The sequence below is a fragment of the Lithobates pipiens genome, unplaced genomic scaffold (assembly GCF_037356315.1).
Source record: "Lithobates pipiens isolate NorthernLeopardFrog02 unplaced genomic scaffold, aLitPip1_a1.2 Scaffold_30, whole genome shotgun sequence".
Lineage (NCBI taxonomy): Eukaryota > Metazoa > Chordata > Amphibia > Anura > Ranidae > Lithobates > Lithobates pipiens.
The window spans coordinates 95531158-95549714 of NW_027507791.1; the positions used below are offsets into that span (position 1 = coordinate 95531158).

The 18557-nt window shown below is 43.1% G+C and overlaps 1 protein-coding gene across 2 annotated transcripts in view; it reads left to right on the forward strand.

Moving 5' to 3' along the window:
- The first annotated feature begins 7173 nt into the window (after nucleotides 1–7173).
- Nucleotides 7174–18557, forward strand: part of SPTB (spectrin beta, erythrocytic) — a 205057-nt gene continuing 193673 nt past the window's right edge. Inside the window, exons 1-2 of one of the 2 annotated variants that reach the window (XM_077464650.1) lie at nucleotides 7201–7330; nucleotides 13468–13633. The gene's annotated coding sequence lies outside the window, so the exon portion shown is untranslated. Of the gene's footprint in view, nucleotides 7331–13467; nucleotides 13634–18557 lie in introns of both variants that reach the window. The other variant, XM_077464649.1, reaches the window with a different exon arrangement.

The following is an 18557-nucleotide window of genomic DNA, read 5'->3' on the forward strand; positions in this document are numbered from 1 at the left end:
TGTCTTTCAAGTCACACCCGAAGTCGAATGGACATGCTGCTTTGAAATCGTGGGGCTTCAGATGAAGTCGCATGATTTCAAAGCCTTGTTCATAGTGAACGAGGGCTCAGCCCTTATTCTCATCAGCGCTATTTATAATGCAAAATGATAGGTCAAATTGCATGTCAAATTGCAACCTATTGTCGACAATGGTACCGTCCCATTCGGTGCAACGCCGCACCGATTTCCAAAGGTTGTTCCTGCACTACTTTTGGCCGACTTAGGGGTGACTTCGATAGACGTCTGGCAATGAACCTGCACATATGTCTATCAAGTCACCCCGGAAGTCAGACTGAAATGCAGCTTTGAAATCGTGTGAGTTTGGATAAAGTCACATGATTTCAAAGCCCTGTTCAGTGTGAACGAGGGCTGAAGTCTAGTGAACCAAAATCACAAAAATGCACCGCTTTGTGTTTAAAAAGTCCCTGACCCTTTCCGAAAACGCAGATGCACAAAAATGCATTGATTTGAACGTGTTCCATAGGAATCCATGTTAAAAAATGTCCTGTGTTTCTGCAAAAAGCATGAAAAAACGCATTGGGGTGAACGGAACCCAAAAATTGTACCCTATGTTGCTTTCTTGGTGCATCAAAGCCTCCATAGAAGTCTATGACCATGCTTGATTACTGCACCTGCAGCTTTTGAGAGGCTTTTATTCAGCTTTAGCTTCGCTTTGTTTAGTAGCTATTGCAAGTATGAGATATCCTAGGATGCAATACCAGAAACACGTCATCAGCAGTCACTTTTGGTTCATGTGTATCTATTCTGGGAGTGTCTGGTGCAGATGTCACATCTGGGTTGCAGCGAGGAGCAGCTGGAAGGTGAGCGGGGTCTGGACTGGAGCAGAGCAACTAGCAGACAGCACACATGATATGTAACATGGGAGCACTATTTGTATAAGTTGAGCGGGAACCAGAGAGAGGACTGAGTGGTAAAGGATCAGCAGAGCTGGGGGACCAGAGAAACTAACAATGTCACACGTGGTGCACAGTGGTATAGCAGTAGGTGAGCCAGGATCAGAGGAGAATCGGCAAACCAGAGGATCATCAGAGCTGGGGGGTTACTACTGAGTGGGGCATCAGCAGAGCTGGGGGTACTACTGACCAAGGGATCTGCTGAACAAGGGTATCAATAAGCTGGGAATCTGCTGAACAGGAGTACTATTGCAGTGTGGTTCTAATGGGCCCCTTTAAAACAAATCGAAAATCTACACATTTGCCAAGCTTCATTAAAGCTTAAAAAATAAAGCACAATCGAAGCATCACCGAAGCATCAAATACCCATCGTGTTGAAGCAGTAGGTGGTTTAAAGTGTATTAAAGTTGAAGCAAGTGTAAGTCATCCCCAACAATTACCTAAGTCTTCACTCGATCTAACTTTGTGCCTAGCTGCAAGTCTTCTCTTCTCTTCCTGGCCTCATGGGCTTTACAGATAGCAGCTGGAGCCATTGGCTCCTGTTGCTGTCAATCAAATCCTGTGAGGAGGGAGTGGGGAGTAAGTGGCTTTCTATGGGGCAGACAAAGAAGAGGAGGAGCCCAGGGCAAAATCACATATCCAAAAATCCTCTGCAATGCGTACACATGTGTAGTAACATCATGACCTCCAGCTTCAACCATTATATTTAGTCAAAAATCACATCCTCAGGTGTATGAAGCATTCTCAAAGCCCAAGTCACTATTGGTGGTTCTCACCATCATTCATAAGTTATATTTAAGGTTTTTATTATTTTGTATATTAATTTAAAAATCACTTTATTGTATTCTGAAAAGGTTATAATATTGTGATAATAGGGGATTGCTAGCTAACTGTTCAAGTAACTATTGGAGGTTCTCACCATCATTCATTTTGCAATTGCTTTGTTATTACAGCATTAGGGCCAGGGGTCAAGTCCTGGGGAAAAAAGTGTGGGAACTCCCACCCAAGATCCACTCCCCTACCAAAAAAAAAAAAAAAAAAAAAAAAAAAAGATACGCTCATATGCATAAAATACAGTGACTGCAAATGCGACATGCTACAAGAGATGACCAGACTGCGAATGTGACTACAGGAGATGATCAGACTGCGAATGCGACTACAGGAGATGACCAGACTGCGAATGCGACTACAGGAGATGATCAGACTGCGAATGTGACTACAGGAGATGACCAGACTGCGAATGTGACTACAGGAGATGACCAGACTGCGAATGTGACTACAGGAGATGACCAGACTGCGAATGTGACTACAGGAGATGATCAGACTGCGAATGCGACTACAGGAGATGACCAGACTGCGAATGCGACTACAGGAGATGATCAGACTGCGAATGTGACTACAGGAGATGACCAGACTGCGAATGTGACTACAGGAGATGACCAGACTGCGAATGTGACTACAGGAGATGACCAGACTGCGAATGCGACTACAGGAGATGATCAGACTGCGAATGTGACTACAGGAGATGACCAGACTGCGAATGTGACTACAGGAGATGATCAGACTGCGAATGCGACTACAAGAGATGACCAGACTGCGAATGCGACTACAGGAGATGATCAGACTGCGAATGTGACTACAGGAGATGATCAGACTGCGAATGCGACTACAGGAGATGACCAGACTGCGAATGCGACTACAGGAGATGATCAGACTGCGAATGTGACTACAGGAGATGACCAGACTGCGAATGCGACTACAGGAGATGACCAGAATGCGAATGCGACATAGTACAGGAGATGACTAGACTGCGAATGTGACTACAGGAGATGACCAGACTGTGAATGCGACTACAGGAGATGACCAGACTGCGAATGCGACTACAGGAGATGACCAGACTGCGAATGCGACTACAGGAGATGACCAGACTGCGAATGCGACTACAGGAGATGACCAGACTGCGAATGCGACTACAGGAGATGACCAGACTGCGATTGCGACTACAGGAGATGACCAGACTGCGATTGCGACATAGTACAGGAGATGACTAGACTGCAAATGTGACTACAGGAGGTGACCAGACTGCGAATGTGACTACAGGAGATGATCAGACTGCGAATGCGACTACAGGAGATGACCAGACTGCGAATGCGACTACAGGAGATGATCAGACTGCGAATGTGACTACAGGAGATGACCAGACTGCGAATGCGACTACAGGAGATGACCAGAATGCGAATGCGACATAGTACAGGAGATGACTAGACTGCGAATGTGACTACAGGAGATGACCAGACTGTGAATGCGACTACAGGAGATGACCAGACTGCGAATGCGACTACAGGAGATGACCAGACTGCGAATGCGACTACAGGAGATGACCAGACTGCGAATGCGACTACAGGAGATGACCAGACTGCGAATGCGACATAGTACAGAAGATGACCAGACCGCAAATGCGACTACAGGAGATGATCAGACTGCGAATGCGACTACAGGAGATGACCAGACTGCGAATGCGACTACAGGAGATGATCAGACTGCGAATGCGACTACAGGAGATGATCAGACTGCGATTGCGACTACAGGAGATGACCAGACTGCGAATGCGACATAGTACAGGAGATGACCAGACTGCGAATGTGACTACAGGAGGTGACCAGACTGCGAATGTGACTACAGGAGATGACCAGACTGCGAATGCGACATAGTACAGGAGATGACTAGACTGCAAATGTGACTACAGGAGGTGACCAGACTGCGAATGTGACTACAGGAGATGACCAGACTGCGAATGCGACTACAGGAGATGACCAGAATGCGAATGCGACATAGTACAGGAGATGACTAGACTGCGAATGTGACTACAGGAGATGACCAGACTGTGAATGCGACTACAGGAGATGACCAGACTGCGAATGCGACTACAGGAGATGACCAGACTGCGAATGCGACTACAGGAGATGACCAGACTGCGAATGCGACTACAGGAGATGACCAGACTGCGAATGCGACATAGTACAGGAGATGACCAGACCGCAAATGCGACTACAGGAGATGATCAGACTGCGAATGCGACTACAGGAGATGATCAGACTGCGAATGCGACTACAGGAGATGACCAGACTGTGAATGCGACTACAGGAGATGATCAGACTGTGAATGCGACATAGTACGGAAGATGACCAAGTAGCTAGTTTTAAAATTTAAACATGTCCTCAGCCCCTTTATGGCACCTCCTTTACATTCCTGTCCTCACCCCCTTTGTAGAACCCCCCTTCACATTCCTGCCCTGCCTCCCTTTTATATCACCTCTCCTCATTCCTTTCAGTTTCTGATACTTTCCCCCTCCCTCCTTCATAACAGTGCCCTCTTCCCTGTCTTACCTTACACAGGACACAGCAGATGACATCGGAAGTGCAGCAAAGGGATGGACAGAGGGCGGGACCTGCCCCAGTTAACTGATTGGTTGATAGAATGCAGAGCAGTTCTATTAACCAATCAGTTAACTGAGCCAGCCCCTGCCCTCCGTGCATCACTGTGCTGCTCTTCCGATGTCAGCTCTGTGAAGACAACGCAGCTAGCAGACTGTGCTAGAGCCTCGGGCGGCTCTGGTCCTGCAAAGGGAACGGCGTTCCTGCTGTGAAAAAAGTGCGGGGACGCCGTTCCCACGCGTTCCCGCAGGACTCGAGCCCTGATTAGGGCCTTACAAGATTTACATGAGTCCAGGAGTGGAGGTTATCATCCTCATTTAACTGCTGCAATCTTAGTATATATATATATATATATATATATATATATATATATATATATATATATATATATATATATATATATATATATATATATATGTGTGTGTGTGTGTGGGAAGGCTGGCCTAAGGCCAGCCTGTATTTGTGGGAGGAGTCTGAGGGACTATTTAACCCTCCTCCTCTGTCAGGGCCAGGGTTGCCATTTCTGGGTGCCCACCCACCCGTTTCCCCCAGTTTTGTCATACATACTCATAGAATTTTTCTTATTCTTACATTCAGGGTATGCCCTCTTTCAGGCATACTGACCAGTCAGGCCATGGCACACCTCAGGCCCTGTTTCTTAGTATCGCATTTCCCACTTGAAGACTCTGATTACAAATATATATATATATATATTTATTCAAAAAAGTGAGTTCTGGTTTGTTTTGGAAATTTAAACAGGAGGGTCCCACCATTATTTCTAAGCTGCTATATTGATTTATAAACCCACATTTATTTTTATTGATGTATGTAGACCAGATATACTGGTTATAGGTCACCACCAGCATACACCAAACACTATTGCATAAGCGCTACAGCTGGTGTTATTTATTTTGGTAAAATAAGGTAGTGCTGCACTTTTTTAGTTGGTTTTGGTAGTGCTCCATTGTTGGTTTCAGTAAGAAGAATAGTGCCCTGTCCTTAGGCCAGCCATAGCCAGTTTGAATTTTGGCTGGTTCGGCAAGAGTTGCCTGAAATTCAAACCTTGTATGGGTAGGCTGAATGTACCCAGGTTGATTGATCAATCAACTTGGGTACAACCAGACTGTTGAATTTTACATACGAATATCACTAGCGGCTGGTATAGCCACTAGCAATAATCACTCTCTTCTCTCGGAGGGACAGCCCCCCCCCCCGGTCAGAATACAATGGCCCCCCTGTCAACGGTCAACGGTGTCTGTGTTGATGGGGGAATCAAGTGAATCTCTATCCTGCAACTCTTGGTTGCAGGAAAGAAATTTGCTCCAGGTATGGCCAGCTTAAGTGTCAGTGGGAGGAATTTTACCCCGTTGTTGGACTCAGTGGAAGGAACAGTACTCAATCATTTTTATCAGTTGGAGGAATTATGCCACATTGTTTGTTTTCAGTGCAATAAATAATGCCCCAATGTTGGTGTTAGCTGTTGTAAGGAATAGTGCCCCAGCATTGGTGTCAGTGGGCAGTGGAATAAATAGTGATCTAATGTTGATGTCAGTAGAAGGAATAGTGCCTCAATGTTGGTGTTAGTGGAAGGAACAGTGCCCCAATGTTGATGTCAATGGAAGGAATAATGCCCCAACATTGATGTCAATGGAAGGAATGGTGCCCCAGCATTGGTGTCAGTGGAAGGAATAATGCCCCAACTTTGGTATTAGTGGAAGGAATAATGTCCCAAAATTGATGTCAGTGGAAGGAATGGCGCCCCAGCATTGGTGTCAGTGGAAGAAATAGTGCCCCAACTTTGATGTCAGTGGAAGGACAAGTGCCCCAACGTTGATGTCAGTGGAAGGAATAGTGCGCCAACACTGAAGTCTGTGGAAGGAATAGTGTCCCAGTGTTGGTGTCAGTGGAAGGAAAAGTGCCCCAGCGTTGGTGTCAACCTTAAACATGTCTACACTTTTATGTGCAAAACCACTATACCACAGTTCTCCCACATTTGATTGTTCAGTGTTTGAGCCACCAATCACCATACATTGCTCTGTCACATGTGGGTGTAGGAGGGTTTGCTTAGCCTTGTGCAAATTATGACTTTTAGACGGTTGAAATTTGCATATCATATGATATTTGGAGGGCATGCTTGAGGCTGAAACAGTTCTGCAAAACATTTTTTTTACACAGAATCATTTTAAATTGGAAAACACACACTAAAATTGGCTTAAATAATGCTGTATATTAATAATTGGCACATTGAGTATAAAAATGTATCAATCAAACCTTTGATTAAGAGAAAAATACTAATATAAATAGCTGCAATAATAAAAATCTAAAATTACGCTGGCATTACTTTCTAACGAGACACCCAAGGTGCTGCTTTCATAAACCTACACTGGGAGCTTCTTTAAAAATGAATATAACAATATTACAATTATTTTATATTCTAAATAAAAAAGGTCTAAAAACAATCATAAGTATCAGGTCTAAAGAAATATTACTGCTGCCCATAGCAATCATTCAAACATGATGTCAATGTTCAAAAAAAATAATTCTCTGCTAGAGTTTTGACAAAGCAGTCCCTGAAGGTTCTTTCAATAGGCATAATCTAATTGTAGTATGGGTGGGGGATCATTCTCTTTAATCTTCATTTTTAAAGTCTGTCTCCTCACTGATCCAGCAGGGTGACACTCAGCCCATGGCATTCCACAGCTGACAGTCCATGCTTCCCTTATACAGAGGATCTCAGCACCTCCGGAATGTCCCTGCTCACTTACTGATAATTTTATTTTGGTAACACGGGGCGGGTCCTGTGCCTGCAAAATGTACAGTGCTGTGTGAATGTGGATTTGTGACCTTTTTTCAGCTGTCCTGTCTCCTTTGTCCCCAAGTTTTGTTTCCTCTTTCCCATTGTGGCGGTGACAGCAGGTGAAGAACTGAGCAGGACAGAACAAGGTACATTTTATATTCACATCATCAGGATTAGATCTAGGTGACTGCTATGAATCGCATTAAGGAATATGCAGTACACAATATTGAGTCTTTATATATATTTACTGTTGTTTATAAATTATAAGATAGATAAATATATTTATTAGTATACAGCATTATTGATTATTTTTTTGAATGACACAATAGTTGGAATTCCCTTAAAGCAGACTTATAGCTCCAAGATCATTTTTTAGTAATAGTAATATGCAGGGTTTAAACCTACCTGTTCTTATAATCACTGTACACACTATCACTGGAAATTCTAGACCCCTCAGCTGTTGAGTTTTGTGGCCGCAGATTAACAATCTATCACATTATTTTTGCTAAAGAAGATGCAGTTCCAGTACAGGAGCAGGGAACATCTATATAGCTATGACTAGTAACTAATAAAATTATTCCAGGCTTTAGAAGCGATTAAGATTGGGTTGGGAGCAGTGTTAATTTCATTGACTAAAACATTTTTGTCGATTAAATTATTACTATTTTAGTTGACTAAAATACGAGTAAAACTATAACAATTGAGATGACTAAAATATTACTAAAACTAAAATAGATATTGTGGACCTTATGTTAATGGTTGAAGCATGAAAAAAACGTAACAACATAACAAAAGATCCAAATTGATTCAGGATCTATTTTTCGTTTTTATGTTGCATTAACATTTTTGTATTATTTTAAAAATTGCAATACATATGAGATGGAAACATATTGCAATAAATACAGTAAGGTATAAATGTGAAATAAGATAATTCCTACGTATTATGTTTCGATTGGATGGAGGTGGATCCATTAGAATCTCTGAATTATAACATAACAAATTAATCTGAAATAATTTTGTTCCATTCGTTATGTTATGATTCAGAGACTGTTGGGTCCACCTCCATCCAACCCAGACAGAGTGTAATCCTCCAAAATAACAAATTAACACGTTAAAACAAATATAACTAATCTTCCGAAATAACTTCTGAAATACCAATAGATTTAGAAAAATGATTATACAAGACTAATCTGAATATACAAAATGAATTCTGAAAACAAATCATTCTAACAAAATGAATACGATGAAACAAAATAATTAACTTAAATTTTTTTTCTGTTGTGCACATCTCTAAAAGTCACTACCACTGAGTTTTCATATCAGTTGCATCATTAAAAAAGCCTTATAGCTTGGGTGCACATGAATGGAGCCGTTCATTACATGTGTGTTACCCAAACCCCCCAGGATCCAGTCCTTACAGTCAGCAAAAGGTACTTAGGAAAACCTTCTGGTTGATAAAAACAGTTATATACGTTTGCAAACATATGAGGAAATGACTCAGATTAGTCATTTCTTCATATGCCCCAGTTTTCGGTGCTCTCAGAGATGTTTGAAAAAATGTATAGGAACTGTTTATTGCGCTTCTTTTAAAAAGTTAGAACAGTTAGAAACAAGTTTTATGGTTGTTCGATGCATATGTGTGATCAAATGTGTTATGTCACATACATTATGATCCAAGCAGGAATGGCAACATAAGCTAGGATCTGGGGTGACAAAATTATAGGGACATCATACTCCTTTTTAATTTTTTTAAGATGGTGTTTATTACTTTTTAAACCTGTAATACAATACAATTACAATAAACTAAGCCCACGTACACACGGTCGGAGATTTTGCCAACCAAATCCGTCGGATTTTGCCCGTCGGATTTAGTCGGACGGATTGTGTCCGAAACTGTTGCATACACACGGTTGGGCCAAGTTGGCGAAAAATCCGATCTTTCAGAACGTGATGACGTAATTTCGTTACGATGGGACTACATTCAGGCTAGTAGCCAATAGCTTTGATGTAGGAATTTGATCTGAGCATGCGTGGCACTTGGTCCGATCAAAATGCTCTACACATGATCGGATTAGGTCCGTCCAGCCCAGTTGGTCGGGAAATATTTCCAACATGTTGGAAAATTGGGTCGAACGGAGATTCGGACGGAATCAGTCCGATGCATACCACACACAGACGGATTATCTGACGACACGGTCCGATAAGACTCATTCCAACAGATTCTCCGACCGTGTGTACAAGGGCTAAGCCCACGTACACACGGTCGGAGATTTTGGCAACCAAATCCGTCGGATTTTGCCCGTCGGATTTTGTCCGTCAGATCTTGTCCGAAACTGTTGCATACACACGGTCGGGCCAAGTTGGCGAAAAATCCGATCTTTCAGAACGTGATGACGTAATTTCGTTACGATGGGACTACGTTCAGGCTAGTAGCCAATAGCTTTGATGTTTGAATTTGATCTGAGCCTGCGTGGCACTTGGTCCGATCAAAATTCTCTACACATGATCGGAATATGTCCGACCGGCCCAGTTGGTCGGGAAATATTTCCAACATGTTGGAAAATTGGGTCCGACTGAGATTCGGACGGAATCAATCCGATGCATACCACACACAGTCGGATTATCTGACGAAACGGTCCGATAAGACGCATTCCGACGGATTCTCCGACCGTGTGTACGCGGCATTAGACAAACTCTTCTGGTAGAAACCTTAAAGGAATCAGCACGGTCTCATGTCCTTAAATATGCATCTGGGGTAAATAACACATTTACAATATTAACAATACATACAGCTCAATAAATTCATACATTAGAAAAGTATGGAGAAAGAGTTTTGAGAGTAGTGGTGTCCTAAGACATTGGGGTTAGGTCTTAAGAGGGGAGCGGGAGTAGAGGCCCCAGATCTGGTCAAAACTCTTTGGGGATCCTCTAGTAGTGTAAGTAAGCTGGTAGAGGGGAATGGCAAAGTTGGTTAACTGTTTCCACTCAGGTAAAGTAGGAGGAAGAGGTCACTTCCAGTTGAATAAATATTTTTTGCGCATAAAGATGTAAGGCCTTTAATCATTTATCGTGTGAGAATAATGGGAAGATCCTCTACTAGCCCTAAGAAGCACACTTTGAGGCCTTTTAAATTAGGCAAACCAAAGGAAATTTCAATAAATCAGCACACCTGCATCCAGATAAATTGTATATTAGGGCTTGAAGAAATGTTGTATGAAGAAAATCTGCTGCATAAAAGCAAAGCTGGATATAGACTGAAGAACGCCTACGTTTTTAATTACGCAGCCACATAGGAGTGTAGTTTATCTCATGGTAGAGTGTAAGTTGCAACTTCACCCCAAAACACATTCTGCTACTCCTCCTGAGTATGGCGATACCACATATGTGAGACTTTTACACAGCCTGGCCACATAGAGAGGCCCAACATGCAGAGAGCACCGTTCTAGGGACATAAATTACACATCTAATTTCTTGACTATCTATTAGATTTTGAAGGCTCTTGAGCACCAGGACAATGGAAACGCCCACTAAATGACCCCATTTTGGAAAGCAAACACCCCAATGTATATTCTATGAGGCATAATGAGTCTTCTGAACATGTCATTTTTTTCCACAAGTTTTTTAAAAATATGGGATGAAAATGAGAATGCATATTTTTACGCATTTCATTAACACATTTTTACACGTTTTTTTACAGCACTGACAGGTGCTGATGAGAGTCCACTGATAGGGTGGCACTGATGAGCACTCACTGATGGGCACTGATAGCCACTTTTGGGACTGATGAACACTGATGGGCACTCACTGAGGGCACTGTAGGACATGGATGACATTGATGTGCACTGATAAGCACTCACTGATGGGCACTGATGAGCACTGTAGTGGCACTATAGACAGGGCCGACTGGCCTATTGGGATACCGGGAAAATTCCAGGTAGGCTGCCTGCCCTGGGGCCGCTTTGAGCGGCAACTGCAGCGCTCTCCTTCCTCTGTCCTCAGGTGCTCGTATGTCACGGAGCTGGGTCTGTGTGCAAGGTTCCACCCCCCTAGACTAGCTCATGTGATAGTAGATTGAATCAGTGTTCCGCCTATTACACAAGCCGGTCTAGGGGGGCGGGACCTTGCACACAGACTCAGCTCCGTGACATATGAGTGCCGGAGGACAGAGGGAGGAGAGTGCTGTGTTATCCATAAAATGGTGAGGCTGACATTAGTGGGCACAGAGGCTGCAATTGGTGGACACAGAGGCTGCAATTGGTGGGCAGAGAGGCTGCAATTGGTGGGCACAGCGAGGCTGGATTGATGGACACAGTGAGGCTGCAATGAAGTGAAGCTGCAATGGTGGGCACAGCGAGGCTGCATTAGTGGGCACAGAGAGGCTGCATTGTTGGACACAGAGAGGCTGCATTGGCGGGCACAGTGAGACTGCATTCATAGGCACAGTGAGGCTGCAATGATGAGCATGGCAAGGCTGCATTGGTGGGTACAGTGAGGCTGCATTGATGGGTACTGCAAAGCTGCATTGATGGGCATGGCGAGGCTGCAATTGGTGGCCACAGAGAGGCTGCAATTGGTGGGCACAGAGTCTGCAATTGGTGGGCACAGAGAGGCTGCAATTGGTAGGGACAGAGAGGCTGCAATTGGTGAGCACAGAGGCTACAATTGGTAGGCACAGTGAGGCTGCATTCATGGGCACAGAGAAACTGCATTGGTGGGCACAGTGAGGTTGCATTGATGGGCACAGTGAGGCTGCAATGATGGGCACAGAGAGGCTGCAATGATGGGCACAAGAGGCTGCATTAATGGGCAACAGGAAGCTACAATGATGGGCACAGTGAGGTTGCAGTGATGGGAACAGTGTGGCCGCAATGATGGGCACAATGAGGCTGCAATGATGTGCACAAGGAGGCTGCATTGGTGGGCACAGGGAGGCTGCATTGGTGGGCACAGGGAGGCTGCATTCATGGGCACGGTAAAGCTGCATTTGATGGGCACCATGAGACTGAAATGATGGGCACAGTGAGGCTGCATTGATGGGCACAGCAAGGCTGCATTGATGAGCACAGTGAGACTGCATTGATGGGCACGGCAAAGCTGCATTGATGGGCGAGGCTGCATTGATGAGCATTGATGGGCACAGTGAGGCTGCATGTGATGGGCACTGATGAGGCTGCATTGATCTCTTGTATCATGTCTTCAGTCTCTGGCTATCTCTTGTACTATGTCCTTAGTCTCTAACCATCTTTAATATGATGTCCTTAGTCTCTAACCATCTCCTGTATCATGCCTGCAGCCTTCCAACACCTCCTGTATCATGTCTGCAGCCTCTGACATCTACTGTATCATGCCTGCGGCCTATGACGATCTCTTGTATCATGTCTGCAGCCTCTGACCATCTCTTGTATCATGTTCTGAGTCTTGTAGCCTGTCCTCAGTCTCTAGCCATCTCTTGTATCCTGTCCTCAGTCTCTAGTCATCTCTTGTATCATGTCCTCAGTCTATAGCCATCTCTTGTATCCCGTTTTCAGTCTCTAGCCATCTCTTGTATCCTGTCCTCAGTCTCTAGGCATCTCTTGTATTCTGTCCTCAGTCTCTAAACATCACTTGTATCTTGTCCTCATCCTCTGACCATCTCTTGTGTTATATCATGTCTGCAATCTCTGAGGGGGAGTCTGGAGAGGAGTTAAGAGTGGGAGTGATGCCAGGATGGGGTCATGGGAGAAGTCAGATGTGTGTGGAATGTGGAAAGGAGATTATAGGATAAACCCAGAGCCACCAACCTGGAACCATCTAACTGAGACCTGCACAGAGCACCTGAGAGGAGGTCAGTGAGAGTCCCGCCAGGCAAGTCTGAGGGGAGTCACTGATGTAAGCGGGAGTAAATACAATAATATAAGGGGGCACTGATATAAAGGTTTCCCCCTTATATCAGTAACCCCCCCCCCCCCATTCTTTCTGCAGAAAGTGGTCTCTGGAAACCAGAGTCCCCCTATGCTCCTGGGGTGCCACTTGATAAAATATATGGTTTTCCCTTTCATGAACAAGGAAATAATGACGCATTGATGGCACATTGTAGGGGTACTGACGTGGCACTGATGTGTCCGGATTGGAGCAATTGGCGTAAACAGGAAGTGACGCAAGCAGATGAGCTTGTGGCTCGTGGAGTGTTACTTGAGCGTTTTTTAACAAAAGTGAGTGTATTATCTCTATGTAATTTTAATAAATATTAGTCCAAGCGGTATTATACTATCTGGTATGTTTCTTCTATTTACACCATCCTAAGTGAACCAATCTAAGAGGAGGCGGTATCCATTCAAAGGAGTACTGGAGAGGTGGCTGTATCCATTTTAAAGAGTCACTGGTGTGTCCACTCTAAGACGGACCGTTTGAAGATCCCCTGTTTTTTGAAGCATCAGACCCAAGTTATGCTGTAACCTTACAACAGTAAGGTGAGAGGCTAGTGAGCATCGGCTGCTTTATTTCACTTTTCAGGTGAAGGGAACCATCACTGAATATCAATTTTGGACGTTTTCATTATTTTTTCTTTTGTGTTGATGTATTAGACCGTCCTTTGGGACTGTTATATATTTTGTTCGTTGGCTACCCAGGCCCAAGGTGGCTCTCTGGATGTTTATTTGTTGCATTTATTCCAATCATCACTGCTATGTACTAATTTCAGGATTGCACAGGCACTGTTTGCACTTTAGCATTTACCATGTGTCCCTGTATTTTATGATTTATTCAAGGTCCATTTGTACATGCACTTTATTACAGACCATTTTTTGCACTTATTACAGTTTTTACATGGTTACTCTATTATGTCATGTATATTTGCATTTTCACTTTATTTTAGTTTATTCACAGTAATTATCAGAGAGTCCACAGCACAGCGCCACCATTACCCACTGATGTGGCACTGATGGTACTGTAGTAGCAGTGTAGGGCACTGATGGCACTGTAGTGGCACTGATGGGACTGTGATGGCACTGTAGGGCACTTATGTGGCACTGATGAGCAATATGATGGCACTGTGATAGCACTTTAGGGCACACCAAATGCAGCCGTCTCATGCTGCCGCACCGTTTCTCCCTCCTCTCCTGACACGCTGTATTGATGTGAGGAGAGAGCTGAACTGGACATGATGCCGGTTTGTTGACAAAGTGATTGCTCCATCATTGGAGGGAGCGTTCACGTGGTAAAGGGCCGCTGTCATTGGCCCTTACCCCAATCCGTGATGTGCTGGGTCCTGCAGACCCAGCGATCACGGACACCTCTGAAATGCACACCCCAGGTCAATAGACACCCTCCCAGAACTGTACTGGCTGCACTGTAGCCAGCATTGGGCTATAGCGTGGTTGGCAAGTGGTTAAAGAACTCCATGAAAAATTGTTTTCTCCCATGCAGTGGGGCTGTGCCCGCACTGTTTGCCTAGGGGTGCACCGAAAGGCTATACTTACTCGATCTTTCGGAAAACTGCACTCCCCCACACCCAGCAGTGGAGTGTTCCTGCTGTCCTCACGTCCAGAGCTGGTGTATGGTGATGATGTCAGGAACAGTCCATTCACAAGACCGCTAGCCTGCAGAGGGGCAGGAGCAACAGGGACCAGTCTTGTTTTTAGAGGATCGTTGGATTAGGTAAGTATATCTCAGCTCTGTAATCTTCTAGACAAAAACAAGCGGTTAACCCACGCAGTGTGGGCACATCTTCACTGACTGGGGAAATAAAAATTTTGCACAGAGCTCTTCTTTAAATATAATTTTTGTCCAAGGACAGACCTTTATTTATCCCAAGCATGTATCACTCGTTGACTGACTCATTACCTCTGCTGAATGTGTGTTCTAAACATTCACTAATCTTTCTGTAAAATAATACTTTCTAACAATACCACTGAACTTCCGTCCTGCTAGTCTGGAATCATACTCTGATGTTGTTGAGAATGAAAGAATTAAGGTGCCTATGATTCACCATACAAACTAAATCCAACTGCCCTCCCAAACCTCCGCTGTCATAGTGTTTAATAAACATTAATGTTTGGATCAGTGCACCAATCATGAGTCTGCAAAGAAAGGTTGGTGCCACTTTACATGAGCTGCAGAAAGCATTGTGACTCTTCCCAACCCCCAACCCCCTCTTTGCATATAATTCTGTATTGGTGCATCCCTTTCTCCCTTTGTTGCCTTGAACTACACCTAGCGTACAAACAAATTCATATATTATTATTATATATTAAAGATGCTAATTTTGTTTACTGCCTTTTTTGATATTTGATAACTCGTGGATTAGTCCCAACTCTTGTTTACTATATAGTAAAGTTGAGTGCACACTACTACAGAGAGAAAGTACCATTTTCCTCTGGCAATTACTTCACATGGAATGATTCTGACAGCCAATATTTCTTTGGCATGGAATTCATGTCTTTAAATAGCTGACTCCAAATGATACCCATTGAAAACATTACTCACTTGTTTTGTGTTGATGGCCCATAAACAACCCAGTCCCAGCTACTGAAAGAGGTAGTAGTCTATGCTGTTTGCGGTCATTGGTGTCTTTTGATGCAGCACTTTAGACAATTTACAATCCCGAAGAGCAATACTAGCTCTCATAGAGTCATTGGATGACAGGAACATGCCAGCCTCAACAGCCATTTCATGACAATAGTTAATTTTAAACAATATATATATAAAAAAAAAAGTGGAGTTGGAATGAGTTGAAGCTCTGTTGACTTCCATCATTCAATCATGTGCAAGTAAAAATACTGAAAAATGCATTTTCACCACACTCATTAAGGTAAGGGAAATTACCCCTGCAAAATCTATCTGCCTTAAGTTAATCAGCTCCCAAGTCTCACAGGGCTAAACATGTAGTACACTGATTATTACCAATTCTAATCAGTGTGCAAATCTATGACACTAGGGGGAATGGGTGTCTGCATGAATCACCACATATGTACAAAGCCAATGCTTGGTGGCTATTATCCAACATGAAGTTCTGCAACTTTTATGGTGACTTTTCAATCATGATTTGCTGCGGTACCTTCATATTCAAACAAAATGTGTTTCTGTAGTTACAATGCAATTAGGGGAATTCATAAAGAGTGTCTACAACACTCTTTAGAATATTGATGTGCTTCTTTGTGACAAATATTGGTGCAGGTGACATATTCATGTACCTATTGTAAACTTTGTTTCCGCTTGTGGAGGTGAACTGAGGCTGCAGTGTCCATATGGGAACTTCGTCCACAGTGCAGCTCAGCTCCCTCATGCCGATACACCTGTCACAAAGACAGCATAGCTCCAAAAAATCTTGTAGCTGGGTGGGTGAATCCTGATGTGGAAGCTGGAGCACTAGTTCCCCACCAGGTCCATTCCCCTTGTGATTGACAGCTGGCAGTGGGTGAATCCATAGCCAATAGAAAACCTATTGGATATAGAATCCACCCAATGCCTGCTGTCAACCACATGGATAGAGCGGACTTGATGAGAAATTGGTGTCTCAGCTTCCACATCAGGCTCCACATAGTGTCAGCCCCACTGGTTGCTAGAAGGTTGTCTGCTTTAAGGCCAACTGTTTCTTAACATCCAGTGACAGGTGCAAAGGAGGTAGCGGTGGTAAACATGCCACTCTGATATATAACATATAGAAATAACAGTTTGCATCTTCTCCTCCTTTAGGGCTTGTAGGCATATTCACATGACTGTGCTGCTTTTTTTACCCTTTACAAGTCAATTTGAATGCAAAAAAAGAAGTTTGTTCAACTCTAAACAGCTCAATGTATCTCAGACAGCACAAAGCAATTCTGTGGAAAACTCAAATCATTATGTCTCTCAGAAGAACCCAAAAGCATAATGCATTTGACTCGTTGCTTTCACAATCTTACCCAGTGGTGCCAACAAAGGTGCGAGTGCAGCCACCTAGTTTGGCAGATTTTTAAGTTTATTAAATTACCTTTGACTTATTTTACTAGTGCAAATTATAAATTAAAACAACGGAGTTGATTTTCTAAAACTGGAATTCAAAATATAGTGCAGCTCTGCAAAGAATCCAATCAGCTTCCAGTTTTTTTTTTTGTCAAAGCTGAACAAGCTAAAACTAGAAGCTGATTGGCTACCATGCACAGCTACACAAGATTTTAAACTCTATAGTTTTAGTAAATCAACACCAACAGGGGGTATTTCTTACGGCAACCAATCTGATTCTGCTGCCCAGGTATGCCTGTTATGGCTACGGAGAAAGGAGCAGAAGTATATGGTAGACATCAAGCTTATTCATGGGGGAATAATTGCTTAGTCCCGATTAAACAACTATCTCATATCTAAGTGTACCTTTGGGATGCTTTTCTTTCTACAGTTTGAAGTCAGTTGTGGTTTACAGTTTTGGTAAGAAAGCATTATTTTTATGTGGTTGAGGTACAAGATTAGAACAACTACCACATTCACTAGACAGCTCATGATAAGTGGACTTTTGTAGGGCGGGAGAGTGAAGAGGTGGAAGGTCTGATAAGGGAAAGCTGCGACCTAGTGATAACGCTGTTTGTAAGATCAGGAGAGTTTGTTGATGAAGCACTTTCAGATCAGGAGGTATATACATTTTACTTTCATACATTAATTTACTAGATCTATACTGTATAATTTTCCTGCAAAGAAGATGAGTATAGAAAAGTACATAACATCACAGGTTGAATATAATTTATATAGGCAATCGTTAATTAACTCTACTAAATGAAGACTACTGGTCCTACTGAGACGCCAGTTATTAGCAAAATTAGGTTAAAACTGAATATGCAGAATGTCAGACAAGGGGGTTGATCCTCTAAAGGAGTAGACTTTGATCACGCAGCAGAGTTAATGTTCACTGAGCTTAGTATATAAAGTGAAGCTTTGTTGAGAAAAAATACTATTTTTTAAATTTCCTTTGGGCAAGATTGGGTATTCAAAGTAAAGACAGCACCACCTTATTTACTATTTACTAATGTTGGACAATTTATTCAAGATAATATAGCCTATTACTTAAAAATGATTCAAAGCAAACAAGAAATTATTGATGTTTGACAATTTCAATATAATCTGGCAATAAACAGGTACGAACAACAAAAAACTGGGGAAGCCAGCGCCTAAAAGAGACAAGATAAAATCGCATTGTGATGATGTACATAATTAAGGGAAAAAAGGAGATGGTTAGCTTGGAGATACTGTTCCCTTGCAGCATGTTGCTTGTGATGTCAGATGGGATGGTTCTCTAAAACCATGACGAAGCATAATTTGGGTGGGGAATACCTCTGTTGCTCATGTGCGTACTCTGATAATGTCTTACTAGTCCTTGAAAGAAAAAAAAAAGAATTCTGAAGACAAATATACAAAGTCTAGGCTTTGAAG